Here is a 3723-nt window from a genome sequence, read left to right on the forward strand (position 1 = left end):
ACACCCTCCATTCACTCACAACCTCTCTATATAAGTGATCCTTGTTCCGTACCCCACTCTGCACACCTCTCCATTTCGGATTACCCTTCACTCCCTTCATTGCACTCAACCCTAAACAACCAAAAGTCTCCACACCATTGCCAACTTCACACATTAACCCTCATTCATGGCATCTTCGAGCTCTAAAAGAAGGAAGGGAAAGGAACCTATGGAGCAACACCCGTATGATGAAAAGAGATTTAGAAGCTTGCACCATGCATTGCAATACGGGTGGATGGTGGATAAGGAGATCATTTATGAGCTGGGATTTCAAGTTAGGAAAACTGAGTGTCCCGAAATCACAAAGGAGGTAGAAAAGAGAAGATGGAAGCTCCTCACTGATCCGGTCATTAAGGTGAATGCAAATCTTATAAGAGAGTTTTATGCAAATGCGGTCCGATATGATAAGTTAGATGAGTCATATACAAGATTTGTGAGAGGAAAGATTGTGGATTTTGGTCCCATGAGTGTCATGAAGGCATTAAAACTGCAGTCCATACCGTTTGAAGAAGAGAGTTATCATTAAAGAATGGACAACAACCCTAATCATGACCAGATTGTGCAAGACATTTGTGTACCAAGGGCTGACTGGGAAAGATATGCAGATAGGAGACCAAGGTTCATCAAGAGAGCAGATCTCACTCCGGAAGAAAAGGGGTGGTTCGAAATTGTAAGGAGGTCTATCCTCCCAGCAGCGAACAACTCGGAGGTGAATCTCAAGAGAGCCACACTGGTACACTGTATACTCAAAGGAGGAGAAATCAAGGTTCATGAACTCATAGCAGAAGGCATTAGAAATATGGCAGAGAAAAGCGACTCAAGAGGAACGTTAGGTTACCCCAGTACCATTTACCGACTGTGAAAGAAAGCTGGGGTGGTGTTTGAAGATGAGGACCTCGTGTGGATAAAAGAGGGCATTCCAATAACCGTTCGACGAATGCATGCTACCGCATCCCCCTTGCCTCAACGGAAGCAAAGGAAGAGGACAGCCCCTCAAGTAGTGGAAGGACAAGTCTTAGAGGGGCAAGCACCAGCCACCTTGGATATGCACGAATTGCAGGAAGCCATTGATGGACTATCTTGACAATATTTGGAAAGCCAAAGAGCACAAAGAGAGCTTCAACTACAGATGATGGGCAGCAAGAGGAGTCGCTCTCAAGATGGATGACTCAACAAGGGGAGTGGCAAAAGCAAATGATGGATCAGCAACTGAGTCAAGGGCAACAATGGGGTGAAACATTCCACAGGATGGAACAAAGGCAAAATGAGCAACAAGAATCCATCTAGAGGCTAATCAACATCCAAGCACATCAAGGTGCACATATACATGAGATGCATCGAAGACAGATAGAACAGGCAGAACTATTGGACGAGCAAAGGGCATTCGTAGAAGGAGTTTACCTGAGCGAGACTGGGCATCATATAAATACTCAAGTCAGGCTCGATTACTTGGTAGGACAGCTGCCTATATTGCATCCAGGAATCACAAGGTATGAAGAAATGAGGGATGAATTAACACGAGAAGAAAGACAAAGGGTGGAAGAAAGTCATGAAGCAGTGAGGAAGGCACTTGAGGATTGGAAGCAAGCAAGATTGGCACGGATGCGAGGGAATGCAAGAGGACACAAAGAAGACAAACAAGGAGGAAAGCATGGGCAACCACATGAGTAAAAGGTGGTGGAGTTCCTTCTTTGGTCCATCTTTCTCTATGCTTTAAATAAGGAAGATCTTGTATGAAATAGAACTTGCTTCCATGTTAGTTTAAATTTTTTTTAAATTCTGTCTTTTAAGTTTTTGTTGAAAAGGTCTATGTTTGCTGGTCTCTATGTCACTGCATCCTTACTTTGCTTACCTGTATGTTTGTCCCTTTAAATCAAATGAAAAGAGAATGAGTGTTTTTAAAGACAAGAAAGGAGTTCATACTATGGAGTAAGTTCATGAGTTTGTGGTGTGGTCATAAGTTAGCTAAGTTGGTTTAACCACAAGGTGGGAGGACAACTATCTGTCATGAATACAATACTTGAGACACACCCCATGAGACTAGCTAAATAAGAAGATCCTAATAAGAAAAAGGGAAAGAACAGTCAAAGTTGAGGAAAAAAAGAAAAAGAACAAGCAATAAGGCTAGGCACCAATGGTTCTTAATCTTGAGGCATGTGTCTGTGGTGCTCCCTTATGAGGGATCTACTTGGATGAATAAGCTCTTAGGAGTGCCTTATCACTTGGTAACTTGGGTTAACTAACTCGGGATTATCAGCTGAAAGTCCACTGTCAAGAGTAACCCTCACTACAGAGCATTTAGTAACCCAAAGAGGCGCTGGACACCAAGGTCTCAAGAAAAGAAAAAGAAAATAAATAAACTATATGCCTGTGGTGTGTATGTATGGGGGAGAGACTTGAGCAAGTAAGTCCTTAGGGGTGCTTCAACACCTAGCACCTTGAACCAACTGGTTCGGGAGTGTTGGCTGAAAGCTTATTTTAAAGAGTTGCCCCCTTACAGAACACTTAGCCTAAGAACACAAATAAGCCCTGAAATAACAACAAAAGGATCAATGAATAAAAGTTTCATGGGATGCAATCAAAGTGAGGATTCTAGGACATGATAAAGGTCTGAAAGCCAGGAATGAACCTAAGTTGCTATGCATGAAACCACCATAAAACCAGGGACATGACTTCCACAAGAATGACTCATTTCTCTTGGCATTCCATTCATCATTCTCTTGTTCCAGTACTTGCTTAGGGACAAGCAAGCTTTAAGTTTGGTGTTGTGATGCCAGGGCATTTTGGCCAGTTTCACTGACCTTTTCTTTACTATTTTTAGGGTAGTTTCATGCATTTCCTTAGGAAATAAGCTAGTTTTGGGTACGTATTTACTTACATCTTGATTCAAGCATACATTGTGCACTTTACATGATTTCATGAGGATTTTGCATGAATTTAAGGACAAATTGAATGTTGCATTTCCCATGACTTGGACTAGAACTTTGATGCACTTTATTGCTTGATTTCAGGACAAAGGAAGCAAAGAAGAACCACATTAGTGGCAAAGTTAGTTACACTAACGTTGACACTAACGTGGAATGGGAGTAACTTGCAAAGTTAATGAGAAAAGTCATTGCCAATAACGCTCTCGAAGCCATCATTGCCCACGTTAATTGTCACGTTAACTAAGTTAATGTGAACTCTAACGTGGAAGAAAGGAAATGGAGCCAACGTTAGTGACATTCAACATTATCACTAACGTTGGACAAGTCACATTAAGCCACATTAACCTAGTTAACGTGGAAGCTAACATGAGGAAACAAGGTGGTCGACAACGTTAGTGACACCAAACATTGTCACTAACGTTGGAAGGAACCCACACAAGCCCCAATAAGCCACGTTAACTCCCACGTTAACTTAGTTAACGTGGAAGTTAACGTGAAGAAGGGAGGTGACGCCAACATTAGTGACACCCAACATTGTCACTAACGTTGGAAGGAGCCCACACATGCCACCATGAGCCATGTTAACTCCCACATTAACTTAGTTAACGTGGAAGCTAACGTGGATAAGGGAATGTTGAGCCAACGTTAGTGACACTCAACTTTGTCACTAACGTTGGAGATGGCTAGCATGGCCACGTTAGAAGCCACGTTAACCTAGTTAACATGGACTCTAACGTGAGAATTAGGGGCACATTGG

This window comes from Arachis ipaensis, chromosome B8, assembly GCF_059453495.1.
Source record: "Arachis ipaensis isolate K30076 ecotype BB chromosome B8, ASM5945349v1, whole genome shotgun sequence".
NCBI lineage: Eukaryota > Viridiplantae > Streptophyta > Magnoliopsida > Fabales > Fabaceae > Arachis > Arachis ipaensis.